Below are 10,230 nucleotides of genomic sequence, written 5' to 3' on the forward strand. Positions count from 1 at the left end.
GAATCCCCTGGGGCCCAGCGCTGGAGGTTAACCCTTACTGTGCTGTAAGTATCTGAAACTCTCCACTCCCTGCAGTAAAACTGCTTAAGAGACTGGCCAGGCCACTGCGATAACTTCAAAAATATAAAAGGAGGCCAGAGATTTTCTAATCCTGGGGTAAGAGGGGTCAAGTCAGCGCAGACCAGGCACGGGAGGTGTAAGACCTTGAGAGAAGGTAAATGAAGGGGAATTTGTACAGAGAGAGGGGTCAGGTTGAAGAAGGAGGTATGGGAGAAACTGAGGGCAGTCTTGGAGGCCTATTTTCTGCTGGTCTAGGGAACCAGAGAAGGGAGAGAGAAAACCTGGAAATGAACTTATAAATGAAAATTCCAGAATACATGAAAACTCACACTGAGGAAGGCAGCCAGCAACGTCAACACTCCAGAGACAGATTCATGCCAGATGGAAAGAGTAGAACAACCAGAAAGAGACTTCAGTATCCTCAAAGAAATGATTGAACATATAATGTTCATTTGAAAAAAAAGCACAGCAATTAGGAAATAAAGACTAGCAGAAAAGTACCATCACAAAATAATGGAAGAAAAAATATAATTCAATAACTATTTGGGGAGAAATGATTATCTGGGAAAATACATACATATGTGAAACATCTAATATACCAAAAATCCAAATATTTTCTATTATCTGAAAAGGAGAGGATGTTCTAAGCTGGCTAAAAGGTTAAATGGTCCAGTTTAAAAAAAAAAAGGAGTATGGTGATAAATTTAACCACAATTTTGTTTTCATTTTTATAGTTTATGGAAAAACATTGAAAACAAACAAATAACTTAAGAAAATACTGGCCATATTATAAGTAAGGACACAGTCTCTGAAGCCAGACTTCCTGGGTGGGACCTTGGGCAAGTTCATTGACCTCTCTGTGCTTCTGTTTCCTCCATTAAGTAATAATTGCACCTGCCTCATGGTGGGTCAGATTAACTGACCCAGTAACTACTCAGTTACTACATGTGAAGCTCTTAGAACAGAAACTATCACATAGCATCCAATAGCTATTTCCATTTTTTTGTGTGCCATGTAAGAAATTCAGACACAAACAATTCACAACAGAGAAACCATAACTAATAATTTAGTGAAAAGTTCAACTTCACTAATAATGAAAGAAAATTAAAATAGAATTCAAATTTTACCTTTCTAGTTGATAAAGACTTTAAGATGACAATATAGTATTCCTTCTCTAACCATGGGGGTTATGTTCCTAAAAATCTCCTTGAATGAAAACACTGTGATTAAAGGATTTAGGATTTTATGCAAAGTTGGGATAGGAGAGATCAAAATCTTTAGTAAACCTATGTCCTGAAAAGATTTTATGCCACTTCACCATTAGGATGGCTACTTTTAAAACAGAAATAACAAGCGTTGATGAACATATGAAGCAATTAGAACCTTTGTGCACTGTTGGTGGGAATGTAAAATCATGGAGCCGCTGTAGAAAACAGAGTAGTGCTTCTTTAAGAAATTAAAACAGAATTACCATATGATCCAGCAATTCCACTTCTGGGGACATACCCAAAATAATTGAAAGCAGAGTCTCAGAGAGTTATTTACACACCCATATTCATAGCAGTATTATTCACAATAGCCAAAAGATGAAAGCAGCCTGAGTCCATCAGTGAATGAATGAATAATCAGAATGTGGTCTGTACATAAAGTAGAATATTATTCAACCTTAAAAGGAAAGGAAATTCTAACACACATGCTACAACATGGATGAACTTGAGGATATTACGTTCAGTGAAATAAGCTGCCTCTAAAAGATGAATACTTAAGATTCCACTTACAAGAAGTAGTCAAATTTGTAAAGACAGAAAGTAGGATGGTGGGTACTAGGGGAAGTGGGGAATGAGGGGTTGTTTCACGGGTACAGAAACTGTCATGAAAGATGAAAAGAGTTCTGGAGAAAGGTGTGATGATGGTCTACAGCAATGTGAACAAACCTAACACTACATTTAAACATGGTGAAGGTAGTAAATTTCATGTTATGTGTATTTTACCATAGTTAAAATTTTTTAAGATTTTATTTTTTTATGTTTAAAAAGCATTCTTTATTTCTACTAAAATAAGCTCATAAAAGATTACAAATTTTACCAGAGTAACTGCTGACCAAACAACGATTTTCCATTCACCCTCTCTTATTGGAGGGCGGCCTCCAAAGTCCTCCCTCTCCTGCAGTTTCAATGAGATGTTTGCAAATTAATTCCAGTTTATTACCGCTAATGGGCCTACAAAGAAGGATTTTGTTTGCATACAGTTCTTCATCCAAACACTCAACGCCTTTCTAATTATCAGTAAGAACATGTAATGTATTGCAATCATGTATTGCAGTTATGAAACAGAGAGAGTGTGGTCCAGGCAGAATGCAGTTATCAAGGTCACAGCACTAGAAGAGAGGCTTGTGCACTGCCCTAGTCCGTGCTCCCAGCCCTGGGATTCCAATTTGCTGGAGGGGTGTGGAAAGGGCCCGGCTGGCTCTAAAGGGCATCTGCAGAAAGGGTGGGATCAGGGAAGGAGACCTGGCTTCCACTGGGACCCATCCCTCAACCTGCAGTTCAGCCATAGAGGAGAGTTTCCATTTCCTGGGTTTTAATGTCGTCCTTTTGTTATAAAGTGGAAAAGCTGGACTGAAGTCGGGTCCTTATTCCATGACAAGACAACATGATATGTGAGGAAAGAACATGGGCCTTAGGTGTTCTCTGTAATCCTCTTCCTCCGTCTCCCCTACATAGGTCTTTCCTGCCTGGAAGTCTGTCTCCCATCTGTCCCCACCTGCCTTTGGCAGCTGTCTTTACTCAAGCGTTCAACACTGCTCACTGAGACAGTTTCAATAGCCTCTCAACTATTTTTCCAGACACCAGTCTTGATTTTCTCCAACCCACCCTGGCACTGCCTCTAGCATCTTTCACTGTGGATGAAATTTCCAGCTTTATCACAAGGGTGTGTTTGCTCTGCCTTTATACACCATTTTATCAGATCATCAAGATAGTAGCAATCACCGGGGAGCAATTTACATTTTTGCCACGTGGTTCCCATTGTGTTACTGTCTCCTTTCTTCAGCAAAAACTCAATGGTTTCCTTTGTATAAGAAGTGATCCAGAGGGAGTTTCCCGGTGGTTAGGATTCCACACTTGTACTGCGGTGGCTGGGTTCAATCCCTGGTTGGGGAATTGAGATCCTGCAAGCTGTGCATCAAGGCAAAAATGAAATGAAAGAAAGAAGAAATAAATGAGTTAGGATGTTATCCTGCAGGTTTCCTATTTTGACTTACTGCTCGAAATCAGCAGAGTTTTAAAGGAATATTGCTTTGGCTGGAGCTGTGTCTCCATCCACACATCTGGATGTTAGGTGGTCCCTGGGGCCTCAGTGAAACCTCTTCTCCTGGGATTTCAATCTTGTCCTTAGGGGCTAAAAAACAAACTTAGAATGCCCCTTGGGAAAAAAAAAATTTAAAAAAAAAAAGAAAGCCCCTTGAAGGCTGGAGCTTCATCTCATTTACTGTTTATTCCCAACCCCTACTCAGTATTTGGGATATTTATTGAATGAATGACTCCATCCATCTAAGATAAATATTAGAAAAAGTCCTTGAAGATTCCCCAGGGTCAAAAGTGTACAGAAGCACAAAACCAGCCCTGCATGTTTTCACTCTCTCAGTTCCCTCTTGCCATAACCGCTCTCATGCCCCCTCCTCCTCCCATCTCCTCAGCCTCAAAGACCCACAGCAGACTCAGGCACCCCTTACCTCGGACTCCAAACCCCACAAGCACCAAGTCATACTCGGATGCAACCAGCAGGGACAGCCTAACACTCAAGGATCAGCTGTATTTGTCCTCAGATTCCCGCAGGACTCTCAGGAGTTCTCTTCACAGGTGGGATACACGTTTTAGTCCAATAATGTTAAGATTAGCACTAATTCCTCATCGATCTCTTCACCCACTTGGAGATTCAATGGCTCAATAGTGAGCAGTTCATAGCAAAGGGAAGTAAATGTCAGATGCAGGTATAGTCAACCCATTTCCAATTCTTACTCCTGGAGCTTTCTACACAGGGAAGAAAAATCCAGGTCTAAATTAGGATTAGGAGGCCCATTTTAGGAATTTTAAGATGAAGAAAGGGATTTGGAAAAAAAGAAAGAAAGGGATTTGTCTGTATCTTGATGGTCAGAAAACCATAGAATATCATCTGTCACTTAGAACAGAGATAGCCCCAAGGCCTGGGCAGTGGGTGCGAACCCCAGAGACTTGGTACTGTTTGGATCTGGCCTTGAACACCTTCAGAACCATCTTTCCTCGGGGTTTTCTGTGAAGGTGAAGAGTCTCCTCAGCTCCCAAATGACACCTAAAGGAAATGTGTTCTTGCCCCACTTGCCCAGGTGAGGAAAGGACACCCCAGCAAGCACACAGCAAGACCCAGCCCCTTGTCTGTCTCTTATCCTGTCCTGGGCCTTCCCTACTGCTCAGCCCCCTCCAGCTGGGCATCCCAGAGACACTCAGCTGAGGTTCCTGCTCCATTTGAAGGTCATCCAGAGTCGAATACCAGCCCCAGAATTTAGCTTCCTGTCCAGGAAAACCAGCTACATAATTTTTTTTTTTTTTAACAATTAGAATTTCAGATTTTCATTTTCGTTTGCTTACTTTCTAATTGTTCTGTTGCTTGGAATACAGAAACTTTCAGTCCCTCCCTCTGTGAAGTGTCTAAGGATGTGAAAACACACACTACGGAAACATTAAGAGAAGATACCGCTTAATGGGATCCCATGATTCTTTCATCAAGTGTGAGATTCTTTCATATTTTGAAAGTTTTCACTGTGTCAGCAAGTAGAATATTCTGGAACTGATGTTATAATGTCGATTCAATAAGTTAAAAGGCTGATTCCGTGATGGGGAGGAAAGATCACTGCAGAAAAGTTTCTTCCTCTACCTCCCACCTCCAAACTCCTCAGACTGGGGTTTTCGGGAAGCCCAAGCCTCACTCCAGGTGGGAGCCTCACTGAGGCTGGAGGAAGCCTCCAGAAGGTGACTAATACACTGCCTCTGGCCGCCGATTGTAGGCAGTGGCAAGTGGACAGGCAAAGTTTGAATGCTATTTTCCAGAGCTCTGTGAACTTCAAGCCTCAGCTGATGGTCACGTGGTTGTGTGGTGGAGGCAGACTGTTTATCTGATGAACGGAGGGAGTCAGCCAGCCCAGAGGATGACATAGGCCACTTTGTCTATATCACTACTTGCCCTCCATTCAGGCAGGGCACAGGTCATTATGAAGCCCTTGCCAGTGGGTTCTCTGGAATCTCGGTGATAGGGGCATGAGATGCCCCTTGGACATTGCTTCCCCTACCCATGAATATGTCACAGATGGGAGTGTATTTTATGACATGATGCTTAAAATTAGACAGTTTGGAGTCTCAGGGTATCACTTTTAGCACCCTCAATGGGACACAGTGGTCTGTTTCAGGAGCATAGTGGCACAATTTAGCACTTGTGTGAGCCTCCTCTGATTAAAACATTACAGGCTCCCTCCCACCCCAACCTCTGATTGACTCCATACACACAGGGTGGTTCTGGGTCCTAGTCAGGCACTGGGGGTCTGCTGTTTGTACTCAGCTTAGCTTCTCCCATGGCTGAAGAGTTGTGAAGTTCACGGTGGAAGGTCTCCAGCAGGGGCAGTTTTTGCTGCCCTTGTGATCCAGAGGGCATGATGAGCTATCCATCCATCTGCCAGTTCTTGTTTCCTGGTATGTGTATAATTTAGAATTAGAAGCACATTAAAAAATAGCCTTATTACTGGCAACTCTGCCTCTTATTCCACTTTACCTTTATTTTATTCTTTATGCATGCATGCTAAGTCGCTTCAGTCATATCTGACTCTTTTTGACTCTATGGATTGTAGCCTGCCCAGCTTCTCTGTCCTTAGGATTTCCCAGGCAAGAATACTGGAGTGGGCTGCCATTTCCTTCTCCTGACCCAGGGATCGAAACTTCATCTCTTACATCGGCAGGCAAGTTCTTTACCAATTGCACCACCTGGGAAGTCCCTTTATTCTTTATAACATTATGCAATGGGGGCTTCTCAGCTGGTGCTAGTGGTCAAGAACCTGTGTGCCAGTGCAGGAGGCATGAGAAATACGAGTTCGATCCCTGGGTCAGAAAGATCCCCTGGAGGAGGGCATGGCAACCCACTCCAGTATTCTTGCCTGGAGAATCCCATGGACAGAGGAACTTGGCGGTCTACAGCTCATAGGGTCACAAAGAGTCAGACACAACTGAAGCAACTTATCATTATGCAAATCTGATCATGTCCAGACTCAACTCTTAAAACGCTTTCCAGAACCTACTGGATAAGATCCAAATCTCTAGGTGTGGTGGGCAAGTCCTTTCAAGAAAGCCTGTCCAATCTCATGAATACGTTTTGCAGAGGACAATTTTGGCACTCACAAAACGGCCACCCTAATTTCTTGCTGGCAAACCTTTTAGAAATTTTATTTACTGGTTCAGCGTTGTCCTTTCATATATTCAGAGAAGGTGGTCTCTTCACAGCCAAAAGAGCTATATTACTATGATGGCTGTCCAGCCAAGCCATTCCTCTTGCCACAATGGATTTAGGTGCAGGGTTCTGGACCCAGTGTGACATGGTGGGTATTCAGTGGGGAGTTGGCTGGGGCACTTCCAGGAAAGATTTTATGCCTCTGGACATTATTATTTTTTAAATTTTAATTGTTAATTTTTTTTGGCTGTGCTAGGTCTTTGTTGCTGTAAGCAAGCTTTCTCTAGCTGCAGCAAGCAGGAGCTACGCTTCATTGAAGTGCATGGGTTTCTCACTGCAGTTCCTTCTCTTGTGGAGCACAGGCTCTAAGGAAGCGGGCTCAGTAGTTGCAACTCGAGGACTTAGTTATTCCTCAGCATGAGGGACCTGCCCGGACCAGGGATCGAACCTGTGTCCCCTGCACTGGCATGTGGATTCTTAACCACTGGACCACCAGGGAAGCCCTCTGGACATTGTTGAGGATGCAGTATCTACAGCTGACGTGGGCAACCAAAGTCTATGATGTTGAGCCCTGACACACTGAGGATGGGAAAGCAGACAGCTGGAAAAAAGCTGGTCCTTGATGATACTATAAAGCCACTACGTTAACTGAGAGCTCTTTTCTCTGGGAAACTTTTTAACTCAGAACCTTTTGTTTCTTTTGTTTTTTTGTTTACCCAGCATCATCTTTTATGATTCACCTTTCCTTCTACTTAAAGCCTGTGGTGGTCTCTCTCACACCTTCATGTTCTCTCCTCAATTCTCAGAAGTCCAGAGGTCCCAGGCTCTAACTTCCCTGCTCTGGATCTTCAGGGGAGGGGAGGGTTTGGATTTTAACAGAGATTCCAAAGCTATAGCTTTCTTTTGGAGACTCCTGAAGGGCCAGGTCAAGTTTAGCCCTGCTCTGAGGGACCTTTTGGGAAGAAATATAATTCTCATGAACTTAAGTTATTTTTATTACAATTATATGCAGCTAACTATGAACCCTCATGCTTCAGGACTTAAACAGTCATAAACCCAAAACTAAGCTGCAATAAATACAAACACAAGTAGAAAGATAAATTAAAATAAAAGTAATTTGATGTGATGGGGGCTTCCCTGGTAGCTCAGATGGTAAAGAATCTACCTGCAATGCAAGAGACCCTGGTTCAGTTCCTGGGTTGGGAAGATCCCCTGGAGACGGGAACAGCTACCCACTCCAGTATCGTGCCTGGAGAATTCCATGGACAGAGGAGCCTGGTGGACTACAGCCTATGGGGTTGCAAAGAGTCAGAAGCTACTGAGCGACTAAGCACAGCATAGAAATATGATGTGATGAACGGTGTTTTTCTGAAATGAAGTTGCTGTTGGCAACATGAACATGTACAGGTACTGCCTAACTGGTTCTTTTGCAGCTGACATGATATTCCACTGTGTGCCCAGCATGACTCAGTTCTCCCCCGACTTGTGTCTATTCAAATAACTAAGAAATTTTTGTCAGTACATGCCCCCTGGACTTCACTTGGTACAAACGCAACCCAGACAATTAAAGAAGTGCTAACTTGACCATCAGCAGGTGAACACACAACAGGAATGCAGGTACTAGCACGCAGGGCCCTAGATCAGTTACGTAGTATCCAGAACATGCTTAAAACACTTTCCCAAAAATTACCAATGAGGCGAAAACATGGGATTTAATCATCTTCACAGACAATTCATGGGATCTCAGTTTGAGAAACACTATCCTATGGCTGACCTTGCTTCCAGTATGACCTTGAGCAAATTGTTAGCCATTGTTCAATCTCTGCACGCTGTTTGTGCACAAATGAGAATAATTTGGGCCCCCAAAATAGAAACATTCTTGGGGGATGAAGAAAGTTATAGAGAAGTTAAGACAATGTCCCAGGGTCTTCAAGGGCGATAAAGGAAGGGGTGAGGGTTTATGACAGATCCCTATAGTTGAACCAATGACGATAGGTGAGACACTCCAATCCAATTTTGACTTTGCTGTCAAAAGCACTTGGGTTTGAACTCTAGATCTGCCAGTTGCCATGTATATGTCTGTGGGCAAGTTCCTGACTTCTCCGATCCTGTTTCGGCCCCTGTAAAACCGGAAGTATCTCAAAATGCCACATCACAGAGCTGCAGTGAGGGCCAAGAGAGATGATTCCGGCAGGTGCTGAAGGCAGAGCCTGGCACCTACCTAGCAAGGCTCAGGAATCAGCTCTTATCAGGAAGAGGCCAGGGGTTGCTGAGAATGCCACAGGCTTTGGCAAAGGATGACAGCAAAGAGAAAGATTCTAAGATTCTGTCTATAAATAACAATATTTCTGCTATGTGACTGTGAGGATATTTCGCCCTAATGAGCCCTGCAAGCTACCCTGAGCTTCCGCTCAGCCTTTGTCTTTTCTCCTCCTTGGCTGCCTCTCCAGAGCTCGGCCCGGCCCCGCCGGGTTCCGCGCCCGGGCTTGAAACTCCTTCCCTCCAGGCTTTCACAATTATTCTAGTGTTGGTCACCTGTGCGGCGAGCGCCCTCCCGTGGTTTTCCTGTTCATTGCTGGGACCGTGGGGTCCACAGAAGACTGAAGGAAGGTGGGGTTTCCAAGGCGGGCAGGACTCCAGCAGCTCCGGCCTCTGCCTAGCTGGGCCGCTCTGGGAGCCCCTCGGCACCTCCCTCCTGGCCCCCGCCCCGCCCGCTCTTGGAAAAGAGAGGCGAAGGAATCTAGAAATCCTGGGTGAGAAGCCGCAACTCACCACAGATCTAAGGCAAGTTACAACCTCTCTGGGCCTGATTGCCTTTTTATGAAGCGCTCTGCCCCATGCACCTCAGAGGCCCCAAGGGGACTACCAAGTGATCGGTGAAGACGCAGGGAGAGTGCCTAGCATGTGTTTTTCTGTAGGATCTCACCATTTGCGCACGGCATTCCTGGCTGGGGGTCTGGTAGGGGGAGACCCCAAATGGAGGAGGACGAGAGAAAGGTGTTAACTTCTCCCTCCTCCTCCGCAGCCATTACTCCGCGCTGTGTATCCGACATGTTGCCAGAAACCACATACCTCACATCTAATCATGCCATGCGGTGTTCCAGCTCAGAAGCCCAACGCCCTGCCTCCTCACCTTCAGAGTAAATCAAACTGCTACTGAGATTACCCACCTCACTCTACCTCCCTGGATTTACCCGGGCAGATTCTGTCTTCCAGTCACAGCTGCATTTTCACATAACCCACTTTTACGTCTCTCTGCTATTGTTCCCTCAGCCTCTTTGGCCAGGGATGGCCTGGACTCGTTTCTGCAGATCTTTGTCTGATTTAAAACCCACTTCAAGCTCCAGCTCATCCATGATGTTGTCCTTGATCTTACCTCCTCCAGAACTCAGGAGGACTGGCCTGCCCCTCTCCTGGGTTCCCACAGCCCCTTCCAGTTCTGACTATAGCACGGGTCAGGGTGTCTTCTGTGATTCTGTACATATACAAGCACACACACATACACATATATAAATACATATTTTACACATGTATATACTTGCCTGGCTCCCCTCCTAGACTGTAAATGCCCAGAGGATGCAGAGGGGGTTGTATTCCTCAATGTATCCTTTGCAGCTCTTACTGTCAGAACCCTGCCCTGCACAAACCTTTCATAACTGTAGGATGAATTGGGAGGTGGGACTCAGGGACCCAAGTGACCCA

The sequence above is a fragment of the Oryx dammah genome, unplaced genomic scaffold (genome assembly GCF_014754425.2).
Source record: "Oryx dammah isolate SB20612 unplaced genomic scaffold, SCBI_Odam_1.1 HiC_scaffold_11, whole genome shotgun sequence".
Classification (NCBI taxonomy): Eukaryota; Metazoa; Chordata; class Mammalia; order Artiodactyla; family Bovidae; genus Oryx; species Oryx dammah.